General features: G+C 34.3%; 1 pseudogene across 1 annotated transcript; it reads left to right on the top strand.

Moving 5' to 3' along the window:
• Window positions 1-1,257: 1,257 nt before the first annotated feature.
• On the top strand, window positions 1,258-4,747 carry LOC147560024 (biotin carboxylase 1, chloroplastic-like; annotated as a pseudogene). The gene is made up of 9 exons (XR_015234157.1): window positions 1,258-1,562; window positions 1,750-1,873; window positions 2,211-2,309; window positions 2,546-2,602; window positions 3,707-3,777; window positions 3,982-4,062; window positions 4,159-4,218; window positions 4,350-4,414; window positions 4,627-4,747. The product of XR_015234157.1 is annotated as a biotin carboxylase 1, chloroplastic-like (transcript).
• Window positions 4,748-15,138: the final 10,391 nt, after the last annotated feature.

Below are 15,138 nucleotides of genomic sequence, written 5' to 3'. Positions count from 1 at the left end.
CTCCGCCTCCCTCCGTCTATCTCCAACTTTGCTTATGTTCTTCCTTTACCAATTATTAGTTATTCTTTCACCATTTCATTAATAGGGTTGTATATAGGATACTTCTTTTGCAGATTATCATCACACAAAGATGGAATAAGCTTTCCAAGATTTGCTATCTCTTCTTATTACGGGTTCCTATAAAAAAGTAATAATATATTTGCCTCGTCAGATCTTCTTACTTTTGAGTTTACTTTTAGGATACTTTGTCCTTTGATCTCTATTCATGGGTATTAGGCATCATCGGTTGATGATGACTAGGACAAAATAAGAATGTGACTAGGATATTATTACTCTGACTAGGACAATCCACTTATATGGATTCTACTGGGTTCCTAAACTTCTTCAACTTTTGAACTTCTATCTCATACCGTTCCTTTTGACAACAGATTCATTTTTTATTCAATAAATTGGTTATGGACTCTTCATTACAAGATCAATTACATTGGATCAATTTACTACCCCTTATCAATCTCCTAAATCGGTCATCAAGTTGCATTCTTAATCGGCTTCAACTCATCTTCTTCTCCCAAAAAAGAACCCTAACGCTCTTTTCCCTCATTAATCTCTCTCTTCAACTATATTCCCCTCATTAATCTACTTTGGTTTCATTAATTACTATCTCTTTTTTTTTTCGCTGGTGTCAGTTTGTGCGAAATAACAGCTTTATGTAACATACGGGAGTTTATTTGCACAAATTAGATCCAGGTGGGTTCAACCTCCATTTGATTATTTCGTTTGTTTGGTTTGTGTGTTTGATTATACACTACCCATTTGGAAGTATTTCCTGTATTATCCACTCTTTCCTATTCATAATAGATTTCATCTTTATCTCTTTATTTGCAGGTATGATTTTTATTCTCTCCATCTGTTCAGTCGGATTTCAGATATGTAGTTTTTCATCTCATTATATTCGGCTAATTTGTGTTAATGTATTTTTGCATTTCAATCTCTTATTGTCCCATTTTTTTTTAGAAATTAATCAACATAAATTTTTATTGCAAAGTAATTGAACTTCCTTCTCTTTATGAAGAATTTTTTGTGAGGTGTATCAGTCAAGTACTTAACATAGTGTAACAAGGTATTAGAGCACATCCAAGAACTCTTAGAGCATGTGATATTGAAATTCACCTTTATAACCTTAAGACAATAATCAGCTGATATTTTTTACCTTCTTTAGAGTGTGATTCAACTATAGAGAATCAAGATGGTTTGTGATCTAGACAAATAAGGAGCTCACAATGTAGCTTTATGGTTGGAAGTGGGGTAATCTTTCCTAAACAGAAAGTTCAAACGATTCCTTTAAGCCAAAAGACTAAAAAACGTGTAGGAGCACTATGTGTGACATGCCGGGGAGATAAGATTCTTATAGCAAACAGAGGTGAAATTGCAGTTCGTGTAGTAAGGACTGCTCATAAGATGGGTATACCTGGTGTGGCAGTGTATTCAACCATAGATAAAGATTTTCACGTGAAGCTTGCCGATGAGGCTGTTTGCATTGGTGAAGCACCTAGCAAGTAATCGTAAGTTACCTCAAGTTTGTTCTTCCTTCTCCATTTCTGTATTCCTGTTGCCTCAGTCAGTAAATTTTCTAATATGTGCAGTCAGATGATTAAATCGCCTCAATTTAAATCTCTATTAAGGTTGTTACATAAATTTTTATTTCAAGTTCCTTATTTTTGTTTCATATATATTTCTTCATTCTCGCAGGTACTCTGTGATCCCTGATGTTTTATCTGTTGCTATAAGTCGTATATGTACCATGCTGCATCCTGGATACGGTTTCCTTGTTGAAATGTGCAGAGAGCATGGAATTAACTTCATTGGACCTAATGTAAGTACTTAAATTCAAAAAACATAATGGCAGCAGATCATTAGATGATATAAAGTTATAAACTAGAAAATTTTTCCTTTGAGCATGCATATCCAATTCAATGAACAAGATTCTTGTAGCTATCTTGAAGTTGCTAATGTTTATGAGATCATGCCTTTCATGAGCTCTGAGTTCTTGATATTTGACATATTTCTTTTTTTCTCTCTTGGTCTGATTGTAATTTAAAAACGGCTGAAAATTGAAATCTTATTTAGTGTCTGAGATTTAGAAGTTGGAGGGAATATTGTTATCTCGTATAACGGCAATGCTTTCAGGACTAATTTTACTTTTACTGCAGTCTGACAGCATTCATGTTATGGGTGACAAATCTACTGCTAGATAGACAATGAAGAAAGCTGGTGTTCCAACTGTTCCCGGGAGTGACGGATTATTACAGGTACCATATCAGATAATTCGTCCTTTTCATATCCATCAATATGTCAATTGTTAGAGGACATGTGAAAACCTTGCCGTCAATACTCTTACCCCCTTAATTGGGTAGTATATTATGATATTATTGCCATGCAGGTATACATGTCACTTTATCTAGCAATCTTTCCTTTATTTTTTTTCTTCATATCACCAGTTTTGCTTGCATTTTTCTCATTGTTTTGTAAATTTTTCCCACTGTAGAGCACAGAGGAAGGTATCAGATTATCTCATTGCATTGGATAGCCTGTGATGATCAAGGTAAATTAAGTTCTTCTAGAGTTTTTTTTCTAATCCTTAACAGAAATTAGCAATTCCTTTGTGATATTGTATTTTGACGATGCACCGAAATTCCAGATCTCAAGCCTTTTCCAAATTGTATTTTTTAAACTTATTGTCTTTTCGAAACTTATCAACAAATTCCTTTTTCTGAAGTCATATAATATACATCTTACTCATAAACTTGATATCCAGAATGTGTTTATAACTCCAACTTAGACGTTAGACCACTAGAGAATATCTGGTGTTAATCTGCCATTATAAACTAATGGTGTGTTTGGTTGCAGGATTCCTAAGTACGATTCCTATCAAAAGTGGGATTTGGTAGGAATCATGAATCTTTGGTCTATTTGGCTACCAAGAATCCTAGGACTCTTGAATCCTAAGGATTCCTAATTCCAAATTTTGTATTGGACCAAAATCCCACCCTACTACTTAGGATTTGATAGGATTTTGGATTAATAAATCTAAATCAAACTTAAAATCAAATAAAAATATTTCCTTCTACAAAATAATTATTTCGAAAATCAATTTTTTTCAAAAATCGTATTTTTTTTTGAAAATTATTTTTTTTCCACGAAAATCATTTTTTCAAACATATTTTTTTCCCAAAATCTGATTTTTCCAACAACCATTTTTCCCTGAGAACCTATTCTTCCCGAAATAAGTTTTTTTTTTTTTCCGAAAATCTAAATATTTTCAAGAAAACTGTTTTTCCTCCAAACCCGTTTTCTTACTGAAAAATTGTTTTTTTTTGTCTAAAAATATTTTTCCGAAAACTGAAATTTTATAAAAGTTTTTTTGTTTGATAGAGACTGTGTTTTCCCAAGAAAAAACGGTGCTCGAAAAAAACGGTTTCCTGAAAAAAAAAAATATTCAAATAATAATATATCGTAGAATTCTTAGTGGTTGCCAAACAAACCAAAAAATATTACTTGGACTCATGAATCCGCGGATTCATGATTCCGTCAACCAAACACACCATTAAGATAAATTATGTAATCTATATGTATGGTACCGCTTCGGTATGCAAGTCTTCATTCATATCGCTATGAAGTTTCACCAAACTTATTGTTGTTTTTCAAGGCAACTCCTAGTGAGGTGGACGTGGAATGCGTCTCGCCAAAGAACCCGAGGAGTTCGTCAAACTGTTACAGGTATCCCCTAAGCTATTCTTTTTAGATTCATCCTGTGTTGTTACTTCCTTACGTGGTTACAAATTTCTTGTGTGTCAGTAGTTGATCAAACTTTTTGAATTGGGTCTGAAGTGTCCGTATATTTGAGATTAAAGAACACTACTTAAAATTGCAACATCTTACCACAATCATTATAATATCTGACATATTAAACAACAAGCAAAGAGTGAAACTGGTGCAGCATTTGGAAATGATGGAGTTTATTTGGAAAAGTACGTTCAAAACCCAAGGCACATTGAGTTCCAGGTACTCCAAAGTTAATAAAGTTGCATTTTATTTTCTATCTCTGCCTTCAGTGTTTAAGCTTGTGACTCACCTCTGGAATACCAATTGAATCCACAGGTTCTAGCTGATATGTTTGGTAACGTTGTTCACTTTGGGGAACGTGATTGCAGCATTCAGGTAATTCTCAAATGATGGGGTTGACTATTTAACTGGAATTCTGGTAGCCCTCAGAAAACTTTCCAATTCAACTTGGCTTTATCAAGCTCAATCTCTGGTTACTAAATTTAATTTATGAAAACTACTCGTAGGGACCTTGGCTCCGCTCCAAACTCAGTTGATTTAAGGTTATACTGATGGATCCTTAAAACACAAGGTACTAATTTCCCCTTTGTAATTAATTGGTTAATCATGTAGTATAATTTTCTCAACAATCATCAAATGTTTGTAATTCTATTTAAATTTGTTATGTATTTTACAATTTTTTTATTACAACATATTCATCCAATTTAGATAATTCTCCATCACTTTTTTTATTGGAATATATCCAAGTTAGGTATATAAACTTATATTTTTCATCCACTACAGGATCGAGTGGATGAGTTGTTGGTGTTTATACTTTTTTATATTGGAAATGATTATCTAAGTTTTTATATGGGAATGTATCCATGTTTTATTGATATCTCAGGAATTTAAATAGAATTACAAACGGTTAGTATTTCACATGTTTGAGTTAATAGAGGGACTTAACCGTTGTTATTACTCTAATGATATGCATATGCCCATATTCATCATTTCATTGTCAATTGCAAGATTTCATACATTACTTAAATTTTTATTATTGATTATTATTTCGTATCTAAATTTAATACTTTATCTGAATGGAATCAATATCACACCATCAGTTACTAAAATTTTCAGTTGCCAACCTCTCTCGCCCTAGAACCTCACGTATGTATTTACTCTCTACACAAGCTGCTTCACCACCCATGTATTTCGTACAGGCTTAATTATTTAAACTACAAGAGAATTGTTAATCTTAGTAGCTATTTCAAAGTAATTGTTTTGTTTCAGTGGCTTCCCATTTCTTAAAACTGGTTACAGAGTTTTAAAAAGGAAAATAATTCTTCTTTAAATAACTTTATTTTCTCTTTTTTTTCTTGGACTTTAACCTCATTTTTGTACAGGCTTAGAGGAGATAAAAGTTTTTTTGTTGCATGTTTACAAAATACTCATGTGAAAATTGAATATGTTTGATTTTTATATTTTTATATTTTATCTTTTTATAATAATAATAATAAGTTTAACAATCTTTAATCATAAATGACTTACGAATTTTAGATTTCGTATAGGACAAAGCCTGTAGTTATGAATAAATCCATTTAGTCATGTATTTTTCGGCAGACCTTTTCAAAATATCAATTATGTCTAATACTACAACCCACATCTATGTCCGCTACACCCAAGTCGGTGTCTGAAATGATTATTATCTTTTTGACATTATGGAGTCTAAATTGATTGCATTCTATTAGTCTTGAAACTCCATCGTGAAAATTATATCTAATAACAATGCAATCTATATATTGCTAACAACACATGTGTCAAAAAATACTATGACAACGGACTATCTATAAAAGAGAACATTTTTAAATGCGCAACATCTAAACATTTTTTCCCATGTTGAGTAAAAGGCATTTTCCCGCCCGTAGGGCGGGGATTATGCCTAGTATGAATATAATTCATAATTTGTTTACTTATCGGGAGTTTGGTCAATATTTGAAGGATGCGGTTTGGCAAGACAACCTTAGATCGTCAAATGGGTAATCTTTCGCTGAACGAGATTCTACAAGGGAAAACCAAAGAGGAAAGCGCTCGTGTGTTCTATGAAACACCCGTAGGTTTTCTATCTACGTGTATTCTTTTGAGGTTTCTTCGTTTTCTTTAAAATGCACATTTTCGGCATATACTCCTAGAGAAAATGCGTCATTTTTTGTCCTACAACTATTTTTTTTGTAAAAAGTTTTGTCTTGTAATGCAGGTTTTGAAGAACCGTAATATGATCGGTGTGAAACAAGAGGAAGCTTACGGTCAAATCACTTTATCAGTGGACCCAGAATTAGAATGATTTATAAGTTTAATTAGTTGAGTGGTCTAAATTACTTATAGTTTAAGAAGACTATTTTCGTATGGTTAGGATTTATTGGTTGAGAGTGAGAAAGTGAAAAGTCACGCTTATAAGAGGACTTTTATAAGTTGGATTTAAAGTAGGAAAGTTTCAAAAGGGCCCTCATGATGGCCCTTAAAATAGGTGCAGACCACGTAGACAAAAATGAAGTGGGCCCTTGTTGGGTAAAATATCGTTTAGTTAGGGTCTGTTTCCACTTATTATTGACCAACGCTTTGGGGAAAGCTAAATAGTTTCCGGGGAAAGCTAAATATTGACCAACGCTTTGGAGAAAGTGAAAAGTCACGCTTAATTATAAGAGGACTTTTATAAGTTGGATTTAAAGTAGGAAAGTTTCAAAAGGGCCCTCATGGTGGCCCTTAAAATAGGTGCAGACCACGTAGACAAAAATTAAGTGAGCCCTTGTTGGGTAAAATATCGTTTAGTTAGGGTCTGTTTCCACTTATTATTGACCAACGCTTTGGGGAAAGCTAAATAGTTTCTGGGGTGTGAAGACTTGGTCAAAATTTGGTTTGACAAATTTATTTTGTAAGTTGTTATAGGGAAATAAATTTAGGGACTTGAAAAATAATTTCAAATTTTGAGTGGTTTACTAATTAATTACTCCAATAAACAAACAAAACCCTACTAAATCTTCCTAGGGATCAACCAAAAAATTGTGTTTAAAACTTCTAACCAAATCCATTACACCTCCATTAGCCTTGTTCTCCAAGTTCTTCATATTCATGTATTTTCTTTCAAAACTTCCTTTTACTATTCATTAGTAATCTTCATCTTCATCTTTGAACCATGTGAGGGCAAGAAATCGCGGGTCAAGAAGTCAGTTGGACCGAGTCGTTGACCGGAAATCGAATCTCCACCGTTAATATTTTTGCAGGCACCGACTTCTTTGGGCTTAACCTGCCACAAAATGGACAATAACACACGTGACCGTAAGTCCCTTGGGACACTACGATGGTGCTGGCGTAAGGGGGCTCCGATGGTCAAGTCAGTAAGCTTGCAAGAGAAGTAATATGTAAGCGAGTGATATCCTTGGAATGTTACCGTCAGTTGGATAATGGTCGGAATTTAGGCACGACTCTTAGAGTGGCCGAAGCTCGCTCTCTACGGGTTGACTGACTTGTTGGAGAGAGGGTGTGTCGCAGTACTCGTGGATGACGCAACCCTGTTGAAGATGAAGTAGTTTGCTTACTTTGTCAAGAGAGAGAGAGAGAGAGAGACGGGCCGCCCTCCCTTTATGAGTGTAGGTCGAGCTTCTTTGATGAGTAGTCGTAGGAGAGATAAAGATAGGTCGTCCTCCTTCGAATGTAGGCCAACCTCCTTTAACGAGTATGCAAGCTCCACGACATTCAGAATCACAACCCGGTTTAGAGCCAGTGCACAGTTTGGGCTTAACAAGTGCATCCACCATCTCCGTCACTACATAAAAATACACTAATTTATCAACAAAATTATGAATACCACTTTCCATATTAGGAATCCACCATCTTCGTTTTCATAAGCTCCCATGGGAAAGAAAAAGGAATTGAGAAATCAATCATGAAATCAGCTCCATTGAACTTCCCAAGAAGGAACAACTCGACAGTAAAAACAAATTTAGCGATTAGTTTTGTTTTAGTGAGATGTATTTCAGCTAGAATACGAAAAATGGTAATCGAGAACTGAAAGAAATCCCTAGAATCAACAGAGGAGGAACGAAGAATCTAGAGGGAGAAACAAACAAACCTCGACATCAACAACTTCTTCTAAACTTTTCCAGGGTTTACACAACATCGCTCTCTCTGCCTCTGCGTATTATTGTCTTTCTTATTTCTGGATTTTTCTCTTTCCTCTCGAACTACGCAGACGAGAAACTAGGACAAACGGAAAAGACAACCCAAGTTTTCAGATTTTGAAACAGCTAGCCCCTTAATAAACAAGAGCCCTTAGTAATTAGAACCTTATACAGACCGTTTTCAAAAAACCGGCACCAAGAACCGTCGCCAAAAGTCCCCATTTTTGTAGTGATATGAAAATGCCAGCGTGACATACTCGGGACTTAAAACGAATTACATCTTGTGTGTACCCACATATCAATGGTGTTTCACCTCTAGAAGAAAACAACTTTGTTCTCCTTTTCAGGTACATCGAAAAGGAACTCTGGGGACAATGACTAATATTGTGAACTTTCGAGTTTTGAAATGACTATAAAACAAACGAAATTTACGACAATACTTTCCCGTATTTCAGGAAAGTTTTTCTTCAACATTGTTGCTTAGAATTGAAATTCGTCAAACATGAAATTCAATTTGGAGTTGGTTTGGTCATATTTATAGGAATCGCATAGACACATGTTTTATGGACATATATGTTTAAATTGTTTTAGGGACAAATCTATTTAAATAAGGGCAGGATTGATGACGTAGGCGTACTAATGTGATCGTTCATGAGGAAGATGTGTTAATTGCGATGTACACCTTGGATCTTCAGCAAATGGGCGGGGAGAATGTGAATCCTCGGATCAGACTCATGCTTATAGAAATTGAACAAACGCTAGGATTATTTCATCTGGGTTTGATTTGAGTCGTAAATCTGGACATTCCCTCACTGCAAATAACTTATCTAACTTTCCTATATTACATGTTATGACGAAATCAAGTAAACCAAGAAAACATTAGTAAATAAAGAAGAACCAAATAGACCACCAAAGATTTACGTAGTTCGGTTTGTGAGACCTACCCAACTACGACAATGGCGTGATGATTTCCACTATGATAAGCAAACAAGTTACAAAAAGATTCGTGAGAATTCCTTAAGAGACATCTCTAGGTTTTAGTTTATACATCTACTAAACCCCTAATCCCACTGACACACCGTCTCACTAACTCTCTCTTTCTGAATTCGAAATACACACGCATACCGCTAAAACTAATACCCGAGATAACACAGAGCCTTTCCTTGGAGCCCTGCTTCGCGTGTCAGGCTCTGCCCTATATACCAGCTTTTCCCTCTATACCAGCTCTGCCTCGGAGATCATCCCTAAGCGGGTTATCGGGTTGCATAACCGGTTAGATATCAACTGATATTCAAGACATTTTCAACATTACATTTTAGTCTATATTTGTCCGGTGTTTTGGTGAAACAAGAAAATATTCTAAAGTCCAAATTTTACAAGGAATTTGTGTGTTTTGTCAAATTTTCTTGGGTTTCAATGGAAATTATGGATTTTGTCTAACATTCCAGCGCAATGAAACTTCTTCTACTTTGTCTTCTCCGACCATCCATTTTCTGCCATCAACATCACAGTTTCTCTCCTCTCTCTCTATCATTTCTTTCATCTTCCTCCTCTCCTCCCACCGCCACTTATGTTTTCTATCCCCCTCATTCTCTCTCATCTTTCTTCCCTCTCTCGTTCTCTCTAAATATTTCATCAAAAATCCCCATTAGTCACTCAGCCTTATGGTAATGGTCGTGGGTTTGGGGGCCAAAAAAGATAAACATAAGAAAAAACATATTAATTAAAATTTTACCTTGTGTATCCTCAAGGTGACGGCCCTACTTTAATCATTAAACTTCAAGTGAGAATATCTCATTATTCTGTAATTGGATTTGAACGATTCTTCACTCTAAACTTAAGAGCTTGACGAGACAAATGCAGTGGCGCATTATAATTCTGATTTTGAACAATATATACGACCAGAAATCATTTCCGACTCCAGGGCCGTGTGATGGGGCCCACAAATAGTTCTGATGTTAAACCAGTAAAGTCAAATTTCGTTGGGGTCAGTCAAGTTGTGTTTCTCTCTCTTCATTCAAACGGACGAAACTTCCTATTTTTTTGTTGAACTGACGGAACTTCCTATTAATTATGGAAAATTTGATTATCTCTCTTCTTTTCATTTGTACATGTGGTTGTAGCCTATAATAATGCCTGTTTATGTGGTTATCACTTTAATGGTTTCTCTCTAATTCGATTTTTTTCACAATTTTTCTTTGAAAGCTATGAAGCACTCTATTAGTCTATTTCTTTTCTCGTACTCCAAAAGTCTGAATTTCTTTACCTAAATTTTTATTTTATTATTTCAAGATTAGAAAAACAGTAAGAATTTATGCTATATAAGAATAGTTTTTCTTTAATCTCACTATTGGTTACGGAGTATTAATGAATGATTTCGCCTAAAAAATACAAAGAAAAATGAGATTTGTCATTTTAACACGCATTTTAATAATATATTGTTATTTGATTAACAAATAATTTATTGTTGTTTGATGGTCAAACTATATTTGAATCTGTTGTTATATTTTTTTTTGGTACACTTTTTCTACTTTTAATTGTACCTGGGGTCTTATTAAAATTTGGCAGCGGGCCTCCAGATTCTCCGGCACGGCCCTGTCTGACTCAACACCTTTTACATATCCATCTCATCTTGTTTATGGGGTTTCAAAGTAGGGAAATTTTATGACTAACAATGGAATTTGACATGAGAATAAATTCATTAATTCTTTAAAAGAATAAAAGGTACAAGAAAAGGAGTTACGATGTGTACTCTAGTGAGAATTGGTTTCTGTGTGAGGCATGATTTTCAATTCTCATCTTGCTTCAAACTTGTTTTATTCAACTGTGGAATGCGGATGAAGGTAGGAAGGAGAAACAAACCAATTGATACTCGCCAAAGAACATGCACTTTTGTGTTACATAATTTTACGGGCAGAACGTCTCATTCCAATTCGGTTAAATTACTGAACTAAATTGTATATATTGTAATCATCTAAAAATGATTGTTCATCGATCGACCAAATTTGATTTCGAAGAAAACCATTCTTATAATTTGAAAGAGTGAGTCAACCAAGAAAACACCCTTAAGAGAGCCAATAGCAAAACAATAAAGCCAATTACCCTCAACTATGGATTTCCTATTTTGCATTAGGAATTCGTATTCCTCCAACTTTATTGAGTCATTTTCTGGGGTGAAAAATAAAATATTAAAGGAACTATTAAAAAGTAAACGTGAGAAGACATCGAATATTCAACCACGAGAAAATGAATCAAATATATGATATTAATTTATTGTTATTAATGTGTTTCATAATCTTTAACCGACGTAAAAGACATTTCTTATATGTAGTTCTTCTCCCTTACTGATTTCTTCAATGGGAGTAAGAGTTGACGGATCAACAAGGATATGTGCATTCGCAAGTAGTTCCATTGATGCATTTCGATTCGCCTTGCACTAAAATGCAAGCTGCATCACATTCAGGATCACAACCCGGTTTAGAGCCAGTGCACATTTTGGGCTTATCACGTGCATCCACCATTTCCGTCACTACATAAAAATAAACTAATTATTTTAAAGTAAAAATAAAAGACACTAAAAGTAACGTTCATTTGCCGAACTATAGAAAAAAGATAGTGGAATTTAAAAACCTGAAGCGAAAAGAACGAGAACGAGGACGAAGAAAAATTGTGATAAGTGCTTTGCCATCTCAAGTGAATAGAAACTTGTTTTCAAAGATAGACTACTCTTTCTTGTAATACCAATTTGTGAAATACAATGTCCATGCACTCTTCATATTTATAGTTGCTTTTTGGGTTATCAATCTGAGAAACCTTTGTCATTTAATTTGAAGATTCAGTAATCCTCCAGCTAGTAAAAACGATCCTTCCTATAAATGTGAAAGTTTAGAAAATCTTAAGAAAATCATTTTCAACATGCATTAAGTACAACAGAATCTTTTAGATACATATTTATGGTACATGTCTTTATAGTACAGTTGGTTGTGCATCTCATCAGAATAATAATTATTAGTGGTGAAATCTGGTGATAGAGGTTTTAGTTTACTGTAGAATTTTTGTGGCCTTTAACTTATAATGCCAAATTATATAACGATATACTTTGCAGTAGTATGGCTTTGTATTCATGCCATTTGATGAAATGAATGTAATGAATCCAATTTTTGGACTTAAAAATAAATGTGTTCTTAAGTCCATCGTAATTGACTAAGTCTGTAAGCAATAACTGTCTGTCAGTGACCCTTCGCGGACGACTGGCATAAAAAGTAGTAGAAGGGGCTGGGGAAATCCAAGATTTTTCCATCCAAATTCTTGGTTATAGAAATTATTTTGGGTGCCACAAAGTCGTAACCTAAAACGATATGTGATGTATTCTTGACTGGCTATGTATGTGATATTTTTGGGTTGGGTTACTCCGTCAAACCTATACAAACCATCGACGTGTAACGTCTGGCCTCGATGATAGTCATACCGACGAATATCAAAGAAAAACATCTGCTTAGAATTTTAATAATTTTTCGTCAATAAGATTGGTAGGAAAGATACAAACCAATTTATAGCATATGATATCGGTAACAAAAGTACCGTCAGATAACAGAGGACAACATTTGTTTACAATTTTGAAAAATTTGTCGTCATAAGAGAGTGTCGATCGTGTAATTTACATGTCGATAAGATACAACCGACGGGTAAAGTATGGGCTTGGTATATAGTCCCAATGACGGATGATAGCGGTAAAAAATGAACAAATATTGTACTCTACGGGTTAATAAACGCCACCACTACATAACATATGGCCTCATAATTGCCATACAAACCAATAATTGAGAACATCATTTATTTACAATTTTGAAAAGGATTCCGTCCGTAAGAAGACTATCGATGTTGTACACTACATGTCAGAAAGATATCACCAATGGGAGAGAACATGAAGATGCATGAGAATAATACAATACTTGTTCGTGAAGATGATTAATAAGATCAACATCTTTGTGAGGATAAAGATGACAAAAATAATTAGTGACAAGGTTAAAACTGGTAAATTAACAGAGTTTAGACGAAAGGATCCATCTAGACATTCTGTGGAGTAGAAAGTTTTTTTGTTTAGGTTTGTTGTAGCCTTGTAGGGTTCTAATTTCAAATCATGTTCAGATATGAAGTTATAACATCGTCACTGAAGTAGTGCTTTTGTGTTTTATTCTCAGAATCTAACTCCTCAAGTCTGACTTGACCAAATCTCGCCTGTTAAGAACATACTTGTTTAAGTTAAGATAACAACATAGGTTATTGCAGATAATAAACTGATAATCCAGATTTATTTTATGTTTCCCTCAAATAGAAAATAAATCAGTTTGAAACAAATCTGCCATACAAATCAGATAAAAAATAAGACCGTCTGAAATTCGGCTCAAGTTAATTGATCAAATACCAAACTAGAGCACCTCCACCATCATTAAATTCCTGAAAAGAAATTAAACAAAACTACTTCTGGGTGTCTTGGCCCCTAGCTCGTCAATGCGCATAGGCAATTCCCTGCTTTTCCAGTAATCTTCTTTTTTTTGCCTTTTGTTTTGTTTTTACTTTCTATTTTAATGCGTAGGGCTTTAAAATGAGTGAATGAAACTAGTCTATTGAGACAACGACTCTCTTTCATTTCACCTTTTGGCGACACATCTTTACCTGTCATCTGAAATCAATACGTGATTTCGAATACATGATTTCAGATGGCATGTACTCCGGTGACTCCACACGATGTGAAAATGAGCACCATGGTTCATGTACGCAAGTGTATATATAAGCTTGACCCAATGTGACGTTAGAAGAAGTGAGTAAGTCACCATGGTGCCCATACACTCAAAAATTGATGGAATGTAACTTGTGTGTAAGACTGAGATTTAATCTAATACAATGGTGTTAGCCAAAAAAGATCTACCGTGAGGACACGGTGGACATCCAATATATGTATATAATATGATTATGTATGAGAGGGAGAGGCTGGGAGATGGGTAGTAAAGATTAAGAGAGAAAGGATAAAAAGAAGAGTTATTTTCGTGAAAGGGGAAAACATAAGTACCGAGTGATGAGTTTGGGCATGAAAATGTTATTTTTTGAGTTTGGGACATGGACCAACTTTGACTAACTCTATCATCCAAAAAGTAACGGCGTCAAATAATGATTAACTTTAGTTTACTCTCCCATGAGTAAAAGAAAATGAGATGCCCCCATCACCAGTTTTATTTGACTTTTTATGCCCCAAACAAAAAAATTTCAAATTCAAGTGTCCCTAAAACTATTGTTGCAATATTTTTGGGAATTATTCAGAAAAAAATCTAATTATATCTGCCAAATATATTTAAATAAACTTATATACTTATCATTTCTCATTACTGATTGCCACCAATTTTTTCCTTCCTTCCTCCCCCCTCTCTCTATTTTTTCCTTCTCTCCCCGTCACTATTTCAACGAAGAGAGAATTTTCTTTATCGGAATCCTCTTCCGTCTCAGACGAATGGAGATGGTCCGTGTAAAATCCTAAAATTCTCGATGTTACTCCACAACTTGGATTTTACAACGAAGAGAGAATTTTCTTTATCGGAATCCTCTTCCGTCTCAGACGAATGGAGATGGTCCGTGTAAAATCCTAAAATTCTCGATGTTACTCCACAACTTGGACTATTTTGTCGGAATAATGAAAAGAAAGAGAGAGAGAGAGAGACAGTGGTAGGGTTCATTTAAAATTTTCCACCCAAAACTTGGATTATCTTGATACAAAATGTTATTCTCTAAGTCGTCGTCATAAATTTAACATTCTTTTTAACAACACTAAGCTACTTAAAATATTGATAAAGATTATTGTTTAATATTAAGATATTTATAAACAAATAAATATTTCTTAATTTATTAATTTTTAGATTAGTTTTGTTTGAATGAGTGGATGAGTTCATACAATTAATTTTTATGGCCACATTTTTTGCTATATATAGGTTTGTACATGAGGTTTATGAGTATATGTGAGTGTGGGGTTTATGTGAATATGGTCAATGGATGTAAATAGGTTATTTTGTTCCTAAATTGAATATTTCTCAAAAATTACAAAACTTGTGTTAGGAGCATTTGAATTTAAAAAATTAGTGTTCACGATTTT

The sequence above is a fragment of the Eschscholzia californica genome, unplaced genomic scaffold, assembly GCF_041429995.1.
Source record: "Eschscholzia californica isolate CP2 unplaced genomic scaffold, dmEscCali1.0.p SCAF_2, whole genome shotgun sequence".
In the NCBI taxonomy this organism is placed as follows: domain Eukaryota; kingdom Viridiplantae; phylum Streptophyta; class Magnoliopsida; order Ranunculales; family Papaveraceae; genus Eschscholzia; species Eschscholzia californica.
Note: the sequence above shows the minus strand (reverse complement) of the source record. Positions and strands in the feature narration are given on the sequence as shown.